The 21,915-nt window shown below is 38.1% G+C and overlaps 1 protein-coding gene across 8 annotated transcripts in view; it reads right to left on the reverse strand.

Moving 5' to 3' along the window:
• AOPEP (aminopeptidase O (putative)) overlaps window positions 1–20,307 on the reverse strand; it is a 439,006-nt gene extending 418,699 nt beyond the window's left edge. For 7 of the 8 annotated variants that reach the window (XR_005080838.2, XR_005080837.2, XR_005080836.2 and 4 more), the window contains exon 1: window positions 20,242–20,307. The gene's annotated coding sequence lies outside the window, so the exon portion shown is untranslated. The remainder of the gene's footprint in view (window positions 1–20,241) is intronic. The other variant, XM_053656397.1, reaches the window with a different exon arrangement.
• Between the last annotated feature and the right edge of the window lie 1,608 nt (window positions 20,308–21,915).

Raw genomic sequence — 21,915 nt, forward strand, 5'->3', positions numbered from 1 at the left:
GCAGCACATCATGCATAGCTGCAGCCCCACACACCAACCAGGAGAGTGCCAGAGGGAGAGAGGGACTCTATTTGCACCTGGGTTGGGCAGAGGCAGGTTGCAACCAACCATGCCCATGAAAGGCTTCTGGCTTTTTGGAGAGGTGGTGTGTGTGGAAAGCTCAACAGTGGATTGATGCTATAGTCAGTGTGCCACGGAGACTTTTTAAAAGGGAAGCTGAAGTGTGCTGGGCAGGAACCATTTGAAAGCTGCTTTGCCAACAAAAGGACAAGACTGACAGTGTGGTCTGCTCCCACTGAATATAGCTGGTAGGCAGGGAGATCAGAAAATTGCACAGTAAAGGGATTTCTGGCCCCAGCCCAGCACAGCTAGCAAGCTGGGGGCTCTGCAAATGGAGTTTGGAACTGTGTCTACTAAAAAGGCAGTGGGCTGGGAATAACATGGGCAAGACTTGAGCACCTGAGATTATTTACAGCCAGGCAGAACCCTCCCTTCCCAGACAGAATTCAAACTTCTGAGAAAGGAAAGACCTACCCATCCCCACCTCCTACAGGATTGGCAGAATAGGCAGTACAGGCTCAAGAACCCCCTGCAGGATGCATATCTGCAGGAGAAAAGCAGGAAGAGAATCTCCAAAAGGATCCATTTTGAACTTCTCTCAGGGAGACAAAATACACTGGTCCCCAGGGCCCTATACCACTGAGGCCAGCAAGGCAGTAAGAGCAGAAATTATGCAGCAGGTGGTAATCAGGGTCCTGCCCAGCCTCAGCTCTCACATAGAGCTGCCAATAGCACCAAGCAGGAAAGAGTTGACCCTCTTACACAGATTATCCCCTCCCTTGAAATAGCTAGTTAATCGGAAGTTACACCTTACTGGAAATAAACTGGGACAGACCAAGATGGGTGGTGCAGGGGCAGGGGAACACACCCACAATTCTCCCAGAAGACTAAACAGTGCCTCCCAGGGGAGACCTTGGGTCCCAACTTCCAGATCACAATAGAAGTCACTTTTAGAGGCAGATAAAGGTGGTACATGTGGTGCTGCTAGAAGCTGGATGAGCCACCCTGGGCCTTGGGCTGATAAAAAGCCAGAGGCCAATCCAGGAGGAGAAGACAGACAAACTCTGCTGAGACAAATTCCACCTCATTTTTCTTCAGAATTTGCATTATTTTTTTACTCACATAGCTCTTTAAAAGTCCCCATTTTCTTCAATTGTATTCCAACTAATTCACTATTTTCTGTTTTTTATTTTTCAATCTTTTTATTTAGATTTTCATATATTTTTATTTTATTTCTATTTCAAATCTCACATTGTACCTGTCCATTTTCTTATTTCATTTTGCCTTATTCCTACCCTTTCTTATTTTCATTGTAAATTTTATTTTCCCACTCTCTATGCCTTGTTCCTATTCTTTACTCTTACTATTTCTCCTCCCTCTGTCCCCTAAAAATCATTCTTCTTTCCCTTAGTCAGCTCACAGTCTTTTTCCCTTTCTTAAAATATTACTTTCTTTCCACCTTTATCAATTGTGTCTTCTTTGGCATAGATATTGTGGTTATTGCTGCTTTTCTTCAATTGTATTCCTATTTGTTCACTCTTTTTTTTTATTTCAAATCTCATAGTTTACTTCTACCCTGTCTTACTCCATTTTGCCTTCCTCCTATTCTTGTATATTTGAGTTTGGAATTTTAATTTTTCTCTTTCTTAGCCTGGATTTCTTACAGTATCCTAACTCTACTTCTCCTTCCTCTATCCTCTCAAAGTCATTTTTCTTTACTGTAGACATCTCATTCTCTATTCTCTTCCTTATAATATTCTTATTCCCTTTCCACCTTTATTAATCTTTGCGCGTCTGTCATTGTTACTGACCCTGCTGTGGTTTGATTTTTATTTTGTTTCTATTGGTTCACTATTTTTAAATTCTATTTCAAACCTCATATTATATTCTTCCTTTTTGCCATTGTCCTTCCCTTTTTTACTTACATTTTAAATTTTATTTTCTCCCTTTCTTTGCCTTGTTCCTATTCCCTACTCATATTATTTCACTTCCCTTTTCCCTCTTAAAGTCTTTTTTCTCTCCTTTAGTCATTTCATATTCTTTTTTCCTATCATATAATATTCTTAACTAGTTCTACCTTTATTAATCTTTGCTCAGTTGCTGTTGATATTGCTAATGTGTTTGGGGTGCATTTTTGCTTGCATGGGTATGGTTTTCTGGGTAGTATTACCTTGTTAACTAGCACCTGTACAACAGCATACAAGATGTGGTGGAGGATGTGATTCCCAGTCAGCCAGCTGGAGAGGAGAACCCACCAAAAAATGAGCCACCAACAAGCAAAGCCCAAGTAAAGAAGTTAGTCCACATAAACTGTATAAAGTGCATCTGTAAAGCATCCAGATCAGGATATCAAAGAGACTGCACCACTGAGCCCTACAGAACTCCTACCATAGAAGGCCATCTCATGAAGACAGACAGTCAAAGCAGAGCAATCTGAGATGCAGAAACAAACAAAAAGAGTCACCTAAAAAGGGAACACAAAGAAATAACACCCAACTGAAAAAAAAGGAGGAATCTGCAGAAAAAGAACTAAATGAAACTAAAGCAAGCAATCTAGCAAACACAGAATTCAAAATAATGGTTATAAGGATGCTCAAGTAACTCAGTGAGAACTACAAGAAACATTATGGGAGCTATAAGGAACTTAGTGGGAACTACAGAAGCATGAAAAAGGACATAGAAACTATGAATAAGAACCAAGAAGAAACAAATAATACAATATCTGAAATGAAAAATAAAACAGAAGGAATCAGAAGCCAGAAAGATGAAGCAAAAGACCAAATCAGCAAGCTGGAAAACAAGGTAGAAAAAAAATACTTAATCAGAGCAACTAAACAAAAAAAGACTCAAAAAGAAAAAGGATACTTTAAGGGAGCTTCAGGACAATGTGAAATGTAACAACATATGCATCATAGGAATATCAGAAGGAGAAGAAAAGGAGCAAGGAACAGAAAACCCATCTGAAAAAATAATGACAGAAAACTTCCCTAACATGGTAGGAGAAATAGTCACTCCAAGTTCAGAAAGCACAGAGGGTCCCAATAAAGATGAACCCAAAAGGGCCCACTCCAAGACACATCATAATTAAAATGGCAAAATTTAAAGACAAAGAGAGAATCTTAAAGGCAGCAAGTAAGAAACAGATAGTAACATACAAAAGCACTGATAAAGCTATCAGCTGATTTTTTCAACAGAAACACTATAAGCCAAAAGGGATTGGCACAGAATATTGCAAGTACTGCAAAGCAAGGACTTGCAACTAAGACTACTCTACTAGCAAGGTTCTCAATTAAAATGGAAGGCAAAACAAAGAGCTTCCAGACAAAAGAAGGCTAAAAGAGTACATCTCGGACTTCTGCCAAGATGGAGGCATAGGTGGAAACACTTTGCCTTCTCACACAACCAAATCTAAAAACAACAGTTATAGCAACAATAAATGCAGCCAAACCACAGAAAATCGAATTATATGGAAGTCTGAAAACAACGAACCCTTCAGCCAAACCGTTAAGAGGAGTACAGCCAACAGCAGAGTGGGGTCGAGCAGGAAAGACCCACCAGACCGACCTGGGCCACGACCCAGGTGCACAGGCAGCCGTGGGCGTATCCCAGGTGTAGAGTAGCAGCAGGCGGACCCACTGAGGGCTGACCGCGGTCACACATGCGGATGCAGATAAACCGTAAACGAGTGAAAGAGCGAGCAGTGAAACAGACTGCGCAGGCCCCAGTGGCGGGAAGCAGCAGAGGGGACTGCTATTGTCCCTCTCTGACCCTGCCCCCACATATAGCATCAAAAACCAGTGACCTGGGTGGCCCCTCTCTGACCTGCCCCTCACATACAGCATCACAAACCAGCAACCTGGGTGGCCCTACCCTGGTGAACACCTAAGGCTCCTCTCCTCATTCATAACAGGTGCAAACACAGCAAAACATTATGGCTCAAGAACTCAAAGCCCCAGAGCCCATAACTCTAAGTGACCAAGAAATAGCCAAACTTTCAGATGCACAGTTCAAAACACTGGTGATCAGGATGCTCACAGAACTGGTTGATTTTAGTCACAAATTAGAGGAACATATGAAGGCTAAACTAATTGAAATGAAGGGAAATACACAGGAAACCAATAGAAAGGAAACTGGGACTCAAATCAAAGGAGTGGACCAGAAGGAAGAAAAAAATAGCCAAACAGAAAAGGATGAAGAAACAAGAATTCGAAAAAATGGAGAGAGGCTTAGGAACCTCCAGGACATCTTTAAACGCTCCAACATCCAAATTATAGGGGTATCAGAAGGGGAAGAAGAACAGCCACGAGTGGAAAACTTATTTGAACAAATAATAAAGGAGAACTTCCTCAATCTGGCAAAGGACATAGACTTCCAGGAAATCCAGGAAGCTCAGAGAGTCCCAAAGAAGTTGGACTCAAGAAGGAACACACCAAGGCACATCATCATTACATTAGCCAAGATTAAAATGAAGGAGAGAATTCTAGAAGCAGCAAGAGCTAAAAGGACAGTCACCTACAAAGGAGTTCCCATCAGACTGTCAGCTGATTTCTCAAAAGAGACCTCACAGGTAAGAAGGGGCTGGAAAGAAGTATTCCAAGTCATGAAATCCAAAGACCTACATCCAAGATTGATCTATCCAGCAAAGCTCTCATTTAGAATGGAAGGGCAGATAAAGTGCTTCTCAGAGAAGATCAAATTCAAGGAGTTCATCATCACCAAGCCCTTATTATATGAAATGTTAAAGGGACTTACCTAAGAAAAAGAAGATAAAAAAAGATGAACAGTGAAAGGACAGCAAACTCACAGTTATTAACAACCACACCTAAAACAAAAGCAAACTAAGAGGACAGCTAGATCAGGAGGGAACCATAGAAATGAAGATTACATGGAGGGTTAGCAACAGGGGAGCGGGAGAAGGAGAAGTGGAGAGAAGGTACAGAAAATGAGAAGCATAGATGGTAGGTAGAAAATAGATAGAGGGGAGGGCAAGAATAGTAGGGGAAATACGGAATCTAAAGAACTTGAGACACATGGTCGTAAACTAAAGGGGGAGAATGGTGGGGGAGGGGTGTGCAGAGTGGAGGGGAATGAAGGGCGGAAATAGAACAACTGTAATGGCGTAATCAATAAAATATATTTTTAAAAAATTCAAAAAAAAAATAAAGTAAAAGAGTACATCTCCACCAAGCCAGCACTGCAAGAGTTGCTAAAGGGATGGCTATAAGAAACAGCAGAGAGACAGAGAGACTGACAGAGACAAGTATGGAATGAATGGCAATGAATAAATAGCTATCAATAATAACCTTAAACATAAACGGTTTAAATGCTCCAATCAAAAGACATAGAGTAGCAGAATGAATAAGAAAACATGACCTGCATATATGATCTCTACAAGAGACCCACCTCAGAACAAAAGATCTACACAGGCCGAGAAAACAGATGGAAAAAATATTCCATGCCAACACACATGAAAAAAAGCTGGGGTACCAATACTTATATTAGACAAAATAGATTTAAAAACAAAGGTCATAAATGAGACAAAGTGGGTCACTACATAATATTTAAAAAATAATCCAACAAGAGGATATAACCCTTGTAAACATATATACACCCAACACAGGATCACCTAAACATATAAGAAAAATCTTGAAAGACTTCAAAAAAGATATAGACAACTGATATGTCCCCCAGAGCAAGGGACATAAAAGAAAGAATAAACAAATGGGACTTCATCAAAATAAAAAGCTTCTGCACAGTTAAAGAAAGCAGCATTAAAATAAAAAAAGAACCAACCATATGGGAAAACATATTTGCAAATGATACCTTGGACAAGGGCTTGATTTCAAAATATATAAAGAATTCACGCAAACTCCACTTCAAGAAGACAAACAACCCAATTAAAAAATGGTCAAAAGACCTGAATAGACACTTCTCCAAATGGGACATAAAGAGGGCCCAGAGACATATGAAAAGATGCTCAGCATCACCAGCCATCAGAGAGATACAAATTAAAACCACAATGAGATACCACCTCACACTGGTCAGAATGGCCATCATAAACAAATCAACAAACGAGTGTTGGGGAGAATGTGGAGACAAGGGCACACTAGTGCATTGTTGGTGGAAATACAGATTCCTGCAGCCACTGTGGAAAATTGTGGAATTTCCTCAGAAAACTAAAAATGGAACTGCCTTTCGACCCAGCAATTCCACTGCTGGGATTATACCCTAAGAATCCTGAAACACCAATTCAAAAGAATCTATGCACCTCAATGTCCATAGCCACACAATTTACAATAGGCAAGTGCTATAAGCAACCTAAGTGCCCATCGGTAAATGAGTGGATCAAAAAACTGTGGTATATTCACACAATGGAATACTATGCATATTTAAGAAGGAACTCCTACCCTTTGAAACAGCATGAATGGAAATGGAGAGCATTATGCTAAGTGAAATAAGCCAGACACTGAAAGACAAATACCACATGATCTGACCTATAAATAGAACCTAATCAACAAAACCAATAAGCAAGGAAAACATGACCAGAGACATTGAAATAAAGAACAAACTGACAGTAACAAGAGAGGAGGGGGAGAAGGATAATAGGGGATAATAGGAGAAGGGTCATAAAGGAACATGCATAAAGGACATGTGGTCAAAGCCAAACAGGGTAGGTTTGAGGATGGGAGGCAGGAATGGGTGGATCGTACTTATCCAACATAGTACTGAAGTGTGGTGGGTGAATATGGAGACAATTGTACTTGAACTACAATAAAAAATAACTGATTATAAAAAAAGAAAGATATAGACAGCAACATAGTCATCATGGGGATTTTAACACCCCACTGTCAACAATGGATAGATATTCCAAACAAAGAATCAACAAGGATATTACATCATTGAATGACACTCAAGATCAAATGGACTTAACTGATATATACCAAATCTTTCATCCAAAAGAAGCAAAATATACATTCTTTTCAAATGCACATGGAACATTTTCAAAGATAGACCACATGGTAGGACACAAAAAAGTCTCAAAAAATTCAAGAAAATTGAAATTATATCAAGCATGTGCTGAGATCACAATGGCTTGAAACTAGAAACCAACCTCAAGAAAAAAAAACTCAGAAACATTTAAATACATGGAAACTGAATAACATGTTCTTACGTAATGAATGAGTTAACAATGAGATCAAGGAAGAAATAAAAAAGTACCTGGAAACACATGAAATGAACACACAAAACACCAAAACTTATGGGAACCACAAAGGCAGTGGGAAGAAAGTTCATAGCCATACAGGCCTACCTAAAGAAGACAGAAAAACCTCAAATAAAAAACTTAACCCTACAGCCAAAAGAACTGGAGAAACAACCAAAGAAGCCCAGAACGAGTAGAAGGAAGGAAATAATCAAGATCAGAGCAGAATTAATCACATAGAGACTAAAAAAAATTCAAGGGATCAATAAATCTAGGATCTGGTTCTTTGAAAAGATAAAGAAAACTGACAAACTTTTAACCAGACCCATCAAGGAAAAAAGAGGACTCAAATACATAAAATAGGAAATGAAGAGGATAAATTACAACCGATACCACAGAAATACAAAGGATTATAAGAAATTACTACGAACAACTATGTGCCAAGAAATTAGACAACCCGGGCAAAATGGACATTTTCTAGAAACATACAATGTTCCAAAACTGAATCAAGAGAAGCAGAAAACCTGAACAAACTGATAACAGCCAGTGAATAGGAGCAGTAATAAAAAAAATACTCCACATACACAAAAGCCCTGGAACAGATGGCTTCAGAGGTGAATTTTATCAAACATTTAAAAAAGAACTAACTCCTATCTTCCTCGATCTATTTTTAAAAATTCAAGAAAAGGGAAAACTCCCAAACTCTTTTTATGAGGCCAGTATCATTCTAATTCCAAAAACAGATAAAGATACAAGAAAGAAAGAAAACTATAGGCCAATATTTCTGATGAACATAAATACTAACATCCTCAACAAAATACTGGTAACTGCATCCAGCAATACATTAAAAAATCATACACCATGATCAAGTGGGATTCATCCCAGAGATGCAAGGATGGTACAATATTCACAAATAAATAAATGTTATATACCACATAAAAATAAAGGGCAAAAATCACGATTATATCAAGGGGTTCTGATAAAGCACTTGATAAGATCCAGCACACATTCATGATAAAAAACATTCAGCAAAGTGGGAAAAGAGAGAGCATATCTCAGCATCATAAGGCCATATATGAGAAACCTACAGCCAACATTATACTCAATAGGCAAAAACTAAAAGATATCCACTGATGATCAGGAAAAAGACAAGGGTGTCCACTCTTATCCAACATAGTACTGAACTTTTAGCCACAGTGATCAGACATGAAAAAGAAATAAAAGGCATCCAAATTGGAAAGGAGGACGTAAAAAAACTGTTATTACTTGCAGATGGCATGATAGCATACATAGGAGATCCTATAGTAGTCACCAAAAAACTACTCAACCTAGTAACTGAATTTGGCAAAATAGCAGATACAAAGTCAGTATTCAGAAATCTACGGCATTTTTGTACACCAAGAATGAAATATCAGAAAAAAAAATCAGGGGAAAAGTTTTACTTACTATAGCAAGAAGAATAATAAAATACCTGGGAATAAATTTAACCAAGGAAATGAAAGACCTGTACTCAAAAAACTATAGAACACTGAAGAAAGAAATTATAAAGATAGAAATAAATGGGAGCACATACTGTATTTGTGTATTGGAAGAGTTAACATCATTAAAATTTCCATACTGCCCAAAGCAATCTATAGATTCAATGCAATTCCTATTAAAATACCAATGGCATATTTCACAGGTGTAGAACAAATATTTTCAAAATTTATATGGAACCAAAAACACCCCAAATAGCCTCAGCAATCTTGAGAAAGTAGAACAAAGTAGGAGGGATCACAGTACTTGATATCAAACTACATTACAAGGCTACTGTAACAAAAATGTCTGGTACTGACATAAGAAGACACACATAGATCAATGTAACAGAATAGACATCCCAGAAATAAATTCATGTCTCTATGGTCGATTAATATTTGACAAAGGGGGCCTGAGCATACAATGGAGTGAAAACAGCCTCTTCTATAAATGGTGTTGGGATAACTGGACAGATACATGCAAAAAAAAAAAAAAAAAGGAAATAAACTAGACCACCAACTAACACCATACACCAAAATAAATTCAAAATGAGTAAAAGGCTTAAATATAAGTCATGACAATGTAAAAGTCCTAGAGGAAAACATAGCAATAAAAGTTCAGATATCCCACATAGCAATATTTTGTCAATATATTCTCCTAGGAAAAGGGAAAAAATAAACAAATTAGACTACAGCAAACTTAAAAGCTTCTGCACGGCTAAAGAAACCATCATAAAATGAAAAGGGAATCAACGGTATGGGAGAACATATTTGCCAATGATACATCAGACAATGACTGATCTCCAAAACATATAAAGGACTCAGATAGCTCAAACCAGGAAGACAACCAATTAAAAATGGGCAAAAGACCTGAAGAGATACTTCTCCAAGGAGGACATACGGATGGCCAATAGACATCTGAAAAGATGCTCAACATCACTAGCCATCAGAAAGATACAAATTAAAACCAAAATGAGGTATCACCTCACACCTGTCAGAATGACCATCATTAATATACCTACAAACAAGAAGTGCTGGCAAGGATGCCAAGAAAAGGGAACCCACTGCACTATTGGTGTGGTAAACAGTAAAAAATTTCCTCACACAACTAAAAATGGAACTGCCTTTTGACCCAACAATTCTGCTGCTGGCAATATGCCCTAAGAATCCCAAATCACCAGTTCAAAAGAACCTATGAATCCCTATATTCATAGCAGCAGTATTTACAATAGCCAAGCGCTGGAAACAGCCTAAGCACCCATTAGTAGATGAGTGGATCAAAAACATGGTACATTTACACAGTAGAATACTACGCAGCAGAAAGAAAGAATGAACTCCTACCTTTTGTGACATCATGGATGGAACTGACAAGTATATGCTAAGTGAAATAAGCCAGTTGGTGAAAGACAAATACCAGTAACTGGGGATTGTCGAGAGAAGAGGGGAGGGGAGCAGAGAGGAGAGATAGTTTCTGGCCCATTCTTGTTCATTAATCCTCTTTTGGAAGCTAGATACAACAAATTTTTACATAATTCCAGGCAGGAAAAAAAACATACATCATTTTAGATAAATCACCTCCTGTCCCTGACAGAAAACTTAAGGTAATATTCTGCAGGATCACTAACACAGCATTTTCTTTACATTCTTGATGCCTTTTAGGCTCCTAGCACATGGCTTGGAGACTCTGAAAAGACAATAGGATTAATTTATTCTTTTACCATGTGGGTTTTTAATAAGTAGCCCCATAAGTACAAAGGTAGGCTTCCTAAAGATTATTCACAAAATATTAATTATAGAACTATAAAAATTTAAAGTGTGATTGGTTTTGTGTTACAATACTACACTGTCAAAGTGGCCTTTGGGGACATTTTTAACTTAGGAAGATTACTCAGGATTTCCCAAATTTTATTCCAAGCATGTCTGTACAATTTCTCAGTTAATATTAAACATTCAGGTCGCTTCACTGCTAGCAGTTAAGACTCATATTTATAAATATCCTCAAATGAAAACATTTGTATCTCAGAACTCCCCAAGAGTGAAATTATAATCAGAAAAATCACTGTTTTTTGGAGATTGAGCAAGGTATTTCTCAAAGTGTGGTCTAAGGATCGCATATACTAGAATCAACTAGGCAGGGGCAGGCTGGTGGGAGTGTTGCTTGTTAAAAACAGATTCTTGGGCACTTTGCCAGATCTAATAAATCTGGATCTCCAGGGATAGGGTCCATTAATCCACATTTTAAATAAGACATCCAGGTAATTCTTATATATCCTAATGCCTCTGAACCACTTAGCTACTTGAACCAACTCTTGCTATCACAAAGCCATAAAAAAATAGGATCCTCACAGGTCACTGCATGTGTAACATACAAAAAAGAATAATCAAGGAACAAATATTTAAAATGAAAAGGGAGGCAAGCTCTCCTCCATTATAGTCTGGCAGTATTTAAATTCCAGTGTAGACTGCAGTTCTCCACCTACCAGCAGTGTTACCCATTACTTGTACCTATACTGAAGATACTAGTATTTTTTTCTGTCCTTCAACTTGAAACACAGCATACTGTAAGAGGAATGCCATCCCTACATAAAGATTAAAGGATGTTCTGGCATATGATGAAGTTTTCACTCATTCTTTCAACATTGTAACTTGAAAGCAAAATCAGGCAAAGTGGTTCTCAATCACTTTGAATTGCTTGGGCCAGTGGTTCTCAAACTTGATTTGCATTTAGAAGTACCTGAAGAACTTGTTAAAATAGACTACCGGCACTGCTGGTCCAGAGACCAGAGTTTGAAAACCACAGGCTATCTAACGGTGGTGTCCTCCCAAATGGCACTATTTACAATTCACTGTGGAGTTCAGTGATGCTAAACAATGGTTCTATCTGGCAAATGCCCTAACCACATGCTGTATGGCACAGGTTGCAAACACAAGGCCCGCAGGCTGAATCTGGCCCAGCACCTTGTTTCTACCTGGCTGCAGCACAGAGCTCTCACTTAAATGTTAAGTAGTTACATTTATACAGTCCTAAAATTACATTCTGCCCTTTGAAGGAAACTGTGAGGCTGATGTGGTGGCTGGTGAAAATGAATTTGACAACCTCCCTTGCTGTATAGCTTCTTATATAGAAATCTTGCTGCTCAGTATCTTCAAGAAATTCCCATCCTTCAAAACTTCTGGAACAGGTGATAAACTTGTCTTTTCTTGGCAACTGCAGGTATGAACACCCTTCCTTTCTCTCCCCTAATTCCTGGCCTCTGTCTGACCCTGCAGCACCCACTTCCTACCCTGCACGGACAACCCTTCTGTCCTCTATAGGATACTACATACTTAGAAAGAGCAAGAGGTCCCTCTGTTCCTATCTTAGGGAACTACACTTCCTTTAACAGGAAATCAAGACAGGTTCCTACCAGTTTATTTGGTGATCATTGCAGGGGTAATTCCAACCTGGATAACTCCACTACTTTTTAAAACACTAGGAGGAGAGGACAAGTTCAGGAAACTGATAATGTCAGAAAAAGAGTAGAGAAACACTTAGTGGACAAAGTAAGGAAATAAACATCCAGAAAGTCTTAGTTCTGGTTTCATTTCAGAAACTCTCAGACTCTGTTACTATGGGCTATTTTCTCTCTCTCCCAAAATTACCTGCTCAGTGCCAACAACTTTCACTTTCACCCCACTCAGCAAACCAATGGCTCATTCATGACATTTACATTACTTACATTAGCAACATCTCTGAAATATTTAATTTCCATAGTTTAACTTCAGAACATGACCACCTATTCTCTCTACTCTTTCTTTTGCTTACTCTTCAACTCTTTAACTTAATTCATTGAAACTCATTCTTCAATCCATCTGATTCAGGACTGTGGGGCAGTGTCTCCAGTTGAGGGTGATTTTGTCCCTCAGAGGACATTTGGTGATGTATGGAGACAATTTTGACTGTCTCCAGCTGGAGGGGCCAGCTACTAGCATCTGGTAGGTATAAGTCAGGGACGCTAAACATCCTACAATGTACAGAAGAACAAAGAATCAGTAATGTTTCTGAAGCTGAGAATCCCTGCTATGTGGCCTTTCTTACATAATGTGGTTAATTTCTTTAATCACTCTTAGTACATTTAACCTCAATTCTCTTGCCCTTTCATCCTTCTGACACACCTGCTCTATAAAAGCTTACCCTCAACCAATGGAATCATCCACATTTTCAACTTCTACACTTGGTGTACTAAGCTCATCAAAAGTGAAGTAAACAAATAAATATTACACAACCACAAAATTGGCTGATATTACATATTTACAGATTCCAACCTCAGCTCAACTCTCAGCAGTACCAGGCAGGCAATCCTCTATGTCTCTCTCTAGTCACCTGCTCAACTCCTATTCTTTCAGTGACTACTTTAAATTTCTACCTCTCCCCTCAATCCCCACCCCACCAAATCAACACTCTATCAGCAAATTTACCTGCTTCACTTAAGACATTTTGCTACCATCAGACAAGAACTTCCACATATTCTTTCCCCACACTATGAATTTATTTATATCTATCCCTACCCTTCTCCATATCCCTCCTAGGAGAGTCAAAGAAGTATCCCTCCTGTCCCACTACACCCTGATCATTGCCTTTGTTCTCTTGCTGGCCTCCCCTGGGACTCTGCTTCCTCAACCATCCAGCCCTCCAAGTCCTCTACTTCAATTTCTTCCTCTTTATCAGCTCTTTTCACCTCAGAAATTAGTGAATGTTCTAATCTATTCTTAGGGGGGAAAAACAAAAATGAACAAAAACTCTTCCCTATTTCCACATATCCCTCCAACTCCACTCTCTCTCCACAGACCCAAATTCCTTAAAAGAACTGTCTTCACTTCATATTCCCATTACTCTATCTCCCTCCCAGTCCCATCACTCACTGCTCACATCCCTACTATACCACCACAACTTCATCGTTAAGAAGCAAATGACTTCCTAGTTATCAACTTCATTTGGTTCTTTCAGCCTTATTTTTGGAGCATTAACACATTACCATGCCCTCCTCAAAATTCTCTCCTCTTCTGGCATTTGCGATGCCATTCTCTCCTTTGCATCCTCCTCCCGCTTTCATCCGTCCTCTTCCCACATCTTAGACATTGGTGTATTCTGTAGCTCTACCTTCCATCTGTCCCCTTGTCTGTTCAACCCTTGCTGTGTCCATTTCAAATTCATATACCCTGCTCTGACCTCGTCTAAGTTTTTCTGGTAAATGACACTATCATCTTACCCAGTTACCCAAGGTAGAATCCCGAGGACCATCCCTGATTTCTTACTTTCAACCCATACATAAACAAGTGCAAAGGCCTATCAATTTAAACTAAGAATCTCTTGGATCTTTCATATCTGGTCATTCTCTCTGCAACCTATCTAATGCAGGTCATTATCTCTCACCCAGAACATACTATTACATGAAGAATGATAATAAAGTACATATGAGTCAAGTGAGGATAAAAAAAAGCCCATGAGTTAAAAAACTTGGGAGTCCCCTCTTACAAGAAAAGATTTTACACCAATATGAAGTATGATTCAAAAGAACAGAATATTGCTATTCTTTCTTATAAAAATGGATTATAACACTATATGATTATAGGCAAATCATTTAATCATCCTAGACTTCAGACTCCCAACTGCTGAATGAAGAATAAAAGGGATATACTGAAGGATCCTTTCAATACTAACATTCCTTCTGTAGTTCTGTTTCTATCAGACATCACTCAAACAGTTCATACTGCCACACATGCTACATACACAAGATATTATTGGTGCCAAAAGAAATAGGCTAATATATCTCCTTTACTGCCACAATGTATTAAGCGTATCCTGATTCCCACCAGTTTCAAAAACTAAACCTTCAGTTGCAAGTGTCTAAGAAAATGTAAGCCAAAAAAAGGAAAGAAAAATCATAATGAAATTGATTATATATATAAATACTATTTCAAAATGATTTCTTCGAAACTCCAGCAACACTGAGTAATGCCATAGTAACAAAATGATTGTGGCATTAACTAGTGTGACAGTCAATAAAAAAATTAGAATAAAAAGCTCTTTCTGTCCACAGAACAGTAGTGTGGGAATTATCCAATATTCTAAAGTCAAACATCCATGTAATCTATATGCAATATGAGGTCATTAAAATTTCAGAATCTGTTTTTCAAAGACAAGGCTCTCAGAGAAAGATAATATAAACTAAGCTGTGAAAATGCAGCCTAAATTCCATTAATATGCTATTCCCCTAATCAAAGGAGAGGCACCTGTTATCCTTTTGACAGTTTGGGTTCAGTTGCTCTTCTACTGCCTACCAACTCAGAAGTAAGGTTCTGTGTTAAAGATCACATGGAAGGAGAGTGTAGCAGGCAAAAGAATTTACATTGCAAAGCTAATACTGACCTAAAAGTCAACTCAAAACTTAGCATAAATCAACTCTGGAGCCACACAGCCCAGGTTCAAATGACAATTTCCCCGCATATCAGCTTCATAATTTTAACAATTAATAATTTTAATTTCTCTTTGCCTCAGTTTCTTCATCTGTAAAACTGAACAATGATAGCACCCACTTCACAGGTAAAATGTTTAGAACAATGTCTGGTATACTGTAAGACTAAAGGAATGCTAAGTAATATTATCATTATTTTGTTCTTACTAATTTTAGACTAAATATTAAATGAGAAGAAAAGTAAAACTGTAATGTATGCTCAAGTTCCAGTTTAACATTGCTACTTGGCATTTGGTTCACAGTTCACTAACAATGATATTTCAGTAGATATCTCCATTTCTATCCTCCAGTAACTCACAGTCAAATCAAATCACCAAGTATTAAGTTCATACCACATGAAATGAGAAGTACAGAGTCATAATTCACATTAAAAACAGACACATAGATGAGTGGACCAGAATAAAATATGCACAGATATGAAGTCAATTAATTTATGACAAAGGAGTCAAGAATATACAAAGGGGAAAGGGCAATCTCTAATAATTGATGATGGGAAAACAGGACAGGCACATGCAACAGAATGAAAATGGACACTATTTTACACTTTAAAAAATTACTCAAAATAAAGACCTGAAACCACAAAACTCCTAGAAGAAAAGATACATGGTTAACTCCTTGACACAGGTCTTCGAGTCTTTAATTTTTTAAACTGACAACAAAAGCAAAAGCAACAGAAGAAGAAGAAGAAGAAGAAGAAGAAGAAGAAGAAGAAGAAGAAGAAGAAGAAGAAGAAGAAGAAGAAGGAGGAGAAGAAGAAAGGCTATGCAAACTAAAAAGCTTCTACACAGCAAAGAAAACCATCAACAAAATGAAAAAGCAACTTACTGAATGGCAGAAACTATTTGCAAAGCATGTAAGGGGTTACTATTCAAAACATATAAATAACTCATAGAAATCAAAAGCAAAAAAAAAAAAAGATTAAAAATGGGCAAATCTCAAGACATTTTTTTCCAAAGAAGATATACAGATTGTCACCAGGTACATGAAAAGATGCTCAGCACCACTAATCATCAGGGAAATGCAAATCAAAACCACAATGACATGTCACCTCACATCTGTTAGAATGACTAGACTAGAAATATTAAGTGCTGTGGAGAAAAGGGAACCACTGTGCACTGTGAGTGAGAACATAAACCAGTGCAGCCACTATGGAGAATAGTATGGAGGTCCCTCATAAAATTAAAAATACAACTACCATATGATCCAGCAATTTCACTTGTGCATATTTATCCAAAGAACAGGAAAACCATGCCATGTTCATTGCAGCATTATTTACAAAAGCGAGGATACTGAAAAAACCTAAGTGGCCAATGATGGATGAATGGTTAAAAAATTGTGATTATATATAAATATATACATTCCATTGATGGATGAATAGAAAACTATGTATCACAATTTGTTTAAATGTACAATGTAATATTATTTAGCCACAAAAAGAATGAAATCTTGCCATTTGCAACAACATGGATGGACCTCAAGGGAATTATGCTAAGTGAAATAAGACAGGGAAAGCAAATACCATCTTATATGTGGAATCTAAAAATAAATATATACTTTATTAAAAACAAGCTCATAGTACACTGGTGGCAACCAGTGGCAGGGGTTAGGAGCCAGAAAAAATGGGTGAACTATGTGTGATTTTTTTTTAGTTTAAATAAATTTTAAAATAAAGGAAAAAATTTTAAACATAATTCCTATACATCGAAAGTATAGCATATGGTATATACATACAATGAAATATTAATGATCCATAAAAAGAAATTCTGATATATACTACAACATGGACAAACCTTGAATACATGCTAACTGAAATAAACCAGACACAAAAGGACAGTTCATGATTTCACCTACATGTGGTACTTGGAATAGGGAAATGCAGAAATGAAAGTAGAATAGGGATTAACAGGAGCTAGAGCAGGGAGGAGGTGTGGGGAGAAGGTTAGGGGCAAACGAATTTATTGTTTAATGGGTATGGAGTTTTTACTTGGGATAATTAAAAATTTTGGAAATGAAAAATAGTGATAATTAAACAACATTGCAAATGTGCTTAGTGCCAATGAACTGTACATTTAAAAATGGTTAAAATAGTAAATTACCACAACAAAACATCTTTAAGAAATATAGCCTATAATTTCAACAGTAAGTTTTAACCTTAATGGTATTAAAATAAAGGATAGATTACTTATTCTCAAGTTCCTCACTATGCACACCAAAGGAGTCAGGATCAACTCTTAGCTGGCCTTGGATTAAAATGTACTCCTGAAATGAATATATATCTTAAAATTTCATAAGGAATATTATTTCACTTTGTTGATAAAGTCCATTTTTCTTAGATCCTTGAAGGGAGAGTAGAAAGGAAAGAGAAATATGCTGAAGAGATACCTTTATGAATGGCATGTGTATAATGGTGGATTTATAAGGAGGTACTTGTCTGTGGAGAATCATGATAACATGAGTGCAAAACTACACCTGTGCAGGGAATCATAAATGAATGTGGAAACAACTGACATTCCATTCAAAAGTAGAGAGGGTTTCCATCTATTGGTAAACCATAATTTAAACCACTGTAATATGCCCTAATTTCAAAACAGAAGATAAAAGTCTATTATTTTGATACACATAATAAAGTGAAATATTTAAAATATCTACCCCAAATATTCCAAGAAAAAGGTTTATTGCAGTACTAAAATGATAAAACAACTTAATAAATTAACATTTTCCTAAAATGGCTTAAGATAAGCAATTCCAGTTAAAATAATGTAATTCTCTGGTACACTGGTAATTATCATACATCAAATATAATTCAAGAAATAACAGTTTTCAAAGAAGTAGAATGCAATTTTCAAAGAATCTATGGTCAAAACCAAACTATGAATAAAAAACTATGTATCACAATTTGTTTAAATGTACAATATAATATTATTCAGCCACACAAAGAATGAAATCTTGCCATTTGCAACAACACAGATGGACCTCAAGGGAATTATGCTAAGTGAAATAAGACAGGGAAAGCAAATATTATCTATATGTGGAATCTAAAAATAAATACATACTTTTTTAAAAAACAAGCTCATAGTACACTCACCAGAGTGAGGCAAAAGTAGGTTTAAAGTTGTTCATATGGAAAATGGTACAATAGTTAATAAATAATAATACAAGAATAAATTGTTTCATGTACTTACAACCGTAAACCTTTCACCCCACCCTGTATTAGCAAACACATATGTAGCTCTTAAAAGAAGACTGGTTTGTTCTAAGCTCTTTACATATACTAACTCATTTTATCCTCACAATCTTCTGACAAAAGTATTATTTCTCTTCCACAAGGAAATTGAGTTGTAGAGGGGTCAACTACCTTGCCCCAGCCCACACTGTCTTGCCACACTCGGTTGAGCAAGGAATTGAATCCTGGAGGTGTGGGTTCCCCATCCCTTGTTTTAATTGCAGTGGTTCACTATCTCGTGGTGATATTAAGGAATGGATATTAAGTACAGGCAAAGGGGGTCAAATATAATAAAATCTTTTAGGAAATCATCATACTACAACAGAGTGCAATAAATGTTTCATAATAACTGCTCTGAGACATAAGAAAAATTAAAATATGTTTAGCATACTTAAGGTTTTAGGAAGAAATTGTTTAGTAAACTTAAAATTTCTTGATCCAAAACAGTCAAAATACTTTTTTAAAAAGTACTTTTAAAAAAGGCTTTGAAGTCATACACAAACATAAACTTAAAGCCTGGGCCCACCACTTAGTTATTATGAATATTAGGAATAATTTCACACAACTGAGCCTCAGTTTCCTTCTGTGCAAATTGATGACAGCTCACAATGTTGTTTGAGCTAAGGAGAAAACACATGCAAAGTGTTGAACACAATCCCTGGGTTACAGCAGATTGGCAACAATGACTACTATTATTCTGTAAACATTCTTCTTTGTCCACTAAATATGAGAAACAAACTTACCAATTAGCAAATCATTTGGGAGGCCTTGCAGAATTCTATAAAGCAGATATGCCCTATTCAAAAATGGAGTGTACTAAAGTTCAAGAAAATACAAAATCAAACCATCAATGAGATAAAAGAGTTCAGAATCGTTTTGGCAGGTTTTGTAATAACCTGTATTCCTTTACAAACAATATGGATCCTATTGGTTTTTGTTTGTTTTTGCGGTCTAAATATTTCTACTAGGATTCGGTTTCTTACTTATTTTGATAGTACCTTTGCAAGCATAATTGTCTTCAGTGCTGGAAAACCAAAAAGAAATCCAGAAACACGGAGCATTTTTAAAAAATGAGTGCTATACCTATTCCTTCTATCTCAACAGGTGATTGGACCCATGTTGATCACTTATCCCAACAGATTTTCGCATCGCTGCCCCACCCCCTTTACTCAACAAATACATGCATTACTGAGCAAAACTCCAGAATGACAGAGAACGAATGCTCTTCAGGCACACGAAAACTCAAAACTTGGTGCTCTTGGTCAGGATCCTTGGAGGAAGGGGCGGGGTAGTGGTGGGTGAGTTTCTCTGCAAGTGGAAAAAAACAGAACTGGGAACTGTTTTGTCTCTTTACACAAGACTAGAGATGAACCTGCGGGGCTCGGAGCAGAGAGGTTGGGTAAGATGGGCCTGGAGGCGAGAGGAAGGAGGTGGCAACTGGAGGCTGAGGGAGGGTCTGTGCCACTGGGGAGAGACTCCGAGCCGAGCCGATCACCACCCTGACAGCCGAAGCGGAGAGACGTGGCCGCTCAGCCCAGTCCCCAGGACCAGTTCAGTTTCTAGGAGTCTGGGACGAATGAGAGAGAATGGGGACCCCCGAGACCGAAGAAAGATGAGAGTAGGGGCCGAGCTCCCGTTCGCCTTCAGAACGGGAGGTTACTGTCCCCACAGCCAACCCAGAGTGGGAGACGAGGAAAGCAGAGATCCATTAAGGACCGCACGGGTTACCTGTCTCAGCTGCCCGCCCCACGGTCTCCACTTCCGCAGACTCTGGGTAACCAAGGACTACCGGGGCACGCGCCTAGTGACGTCATCCACGTGCGCCGGACCGCGGCAGGCCAGTCCCGCCCCTGAGGAAGAGGTGAACGGAGCCGCCCTGGTTTTGAGGCAGGTGGGGGGCGGGGGGGGGGGGGGTGCCGAATTTGTGTAGAGGCAGACAGGGGCGACTTGAACAACTTGGGTGGATTGAGTTCTTCCAGGGTTGCCTTGTTACTTAAGGAGATACTCCTAATTGCAAAATATTGTTGGCACTCGAGAAAAAAAGTTACTGAAATACAAATGTGCACTTTTTATTCCTTTCTTTTTTTCTGCGCCTCTGCTGTGTATGACTGTTGTTTACGTATTCATTCCACTACAGTTTATTCAAGTCCTCGGTGTCCCAGGCAAGACCTGGTACCGAGTATGACATACACCAGTGAGCAAAACACTGTGCCTAGCCGCCAGGAGATTACTTTCTAGTTGAGAAAGGAAACACTGAGTGTCTCAAGAAATACATATACTTTGTAGAGATCATAGTGTGTGGAAGAAAAATAAGTTGCTGGAAAACTAAAGGAGGAAGGGTGCCCCTTTACTTTGAGATGGCAAGGAAGTGCCCTCTGAAGAGGGTCCTTGAGGAGAGAAGAAGGCAGCTCTGTAAAGATCTGGAGGAACAGGAACTAATAGAACGATCCATATGTTCAAAAGTTACGGGGATAGGACAGAATGTGGTGCCCTTGAGACAGTGACAAAGTAGGCTAGGGGAAGAATAGAAGATGAGATCAACAAGCCAAGGAGAGTTCTCATCTTTCAAGAGACTTTCTAGGTCATTGTAAGGAGAATGATTTTCTTTTAAGTGTAATGGTAAGCCAGTGAAGAGTTTTAAACGTGTGAGTGACAAAATCTGGTTTTACAAGATCAGCCTGGCTGCTGTGCATGTAAAGAAGAATGGGGAGATGAAAAAGGATGCAAAGAAAATCATTGCTTTTGCAATGATCAGGTAAGAAATGATGGAGAGAAATGGACAAATATTGCTATAAGAAAAAATCTGGAGGTGGATATAACAGATTTGGAGGTGGATTAGATAAGAGCAATAAGGGAAAGAAAGATGTGAAAAATGACTCCTAAATATTGGGCTTGAGCGCATAGCTGAATAATATAGCTAAAACAATTCATAATACTTCACAGGATTTGTTTCTCCTCCATTCAACCCTGATCCCTTTGCTTCTCTGTTACCAAGCCTTCTTGTTTCTCTTCTTTAATTTTCTGACCACCACCCTTCAGTTACCATCAAGGGGCTCCTTTTTCTTTTCTTTGTCCTTAGCCTTCTCCCCCTTGATCTTCTTATGATACAGCAGAAGTTTCAAATTCAAAAGGCTTCAGCATCCGAGGAGTGAACACAAAAGGGTGAAACTTGTGGATAGAGACTATGGAGAACTGGAGCTCATGTTCTCCCTACTCAACTCTAGTTGATTTTTGCCAACCAGTAATGATAGCCCAGTGATTTCATATCCTCTCATTTTTAAAGAGAAATCAATATACAGACACATGAACTCTCCAAAAAATAAATGTTGGACACTAATTACAATTTTGTTAAACTTTTGTTATGGACCGAACAAAACACACATGCAGGCCACAACTTTGCCT

The sequence above is a fragment of the Artibeus jamaicensis genome, unplaced genomic scaffold (genome assembly GCF_021234435.1).
Source record: "Artibeus jamaicensis isolate MK-2021 breed Jamaican fruit bat unplaced genomic scaffold, CSHL_Jam_final scaffold_1964, whole genome shotgun sequence".
NCBI lineage: Eukaryota > Metazoa > Chordata > Mammalia > Chiroptera > Phyllostomidae > Artibeus > Artibeus jamaicensis.